This window comes from Perca flavescens, chromosome 3, assembly GCF_004354835.1.
Source record: "Perca flavescens isolate YP-PL-M2 chromosome 3, PFLA_1.0, whole genome shotgun sequence".
Taxonomy (NCBI): Eukaryota; Metazoa; Chordata; class Actinopteri; order Perciformes; family Percidae; genus Perca; species Perca flavescens.
The window spans coordinates 40,492,232-40,492,631 of record NC_041333.1 but is presented as its reverse complement, the minus strand read 5'-3'; positions in this window follow the sequence as shown (position 1 = coordinate 40,492,631).

The following is a 400-nucleotide window of genomic DNA, read 5'->3' as shown; positions in this document are numbered from 1 at the left end:
TTGTTGATTTTTTTTGATGTTTTTTTGTTGATTCTTTTTGTGGATTTTTTTTTGGGATGTTTATGTTGATTTTTTTAAATTTTTGTCGATTTGTTTCCATTTTGTTTTTATATTTTTGTGGATTTTTTTCAAAATTATTTTATCATTTTCTTTTTTCAAAGGCTATAAAATTGAATAAAACACCCAAATCCAATGAAAGTAGTGGACTGATTATTAATTTAAGTTGTGAAAGAGCGTTGTAGGGAACAATCCACGTTATTTCTTTTGACAATTTGATGAAAAGAAAACCCAAATTTCTGGTAAAGAAACATTTTGAACTTGACCCGAGGACAACAGGATGGTTAAACTAATGGACTTTTATTGTGAAGGGCTCCAGATTCTTTGATTTAAACTACAGGAC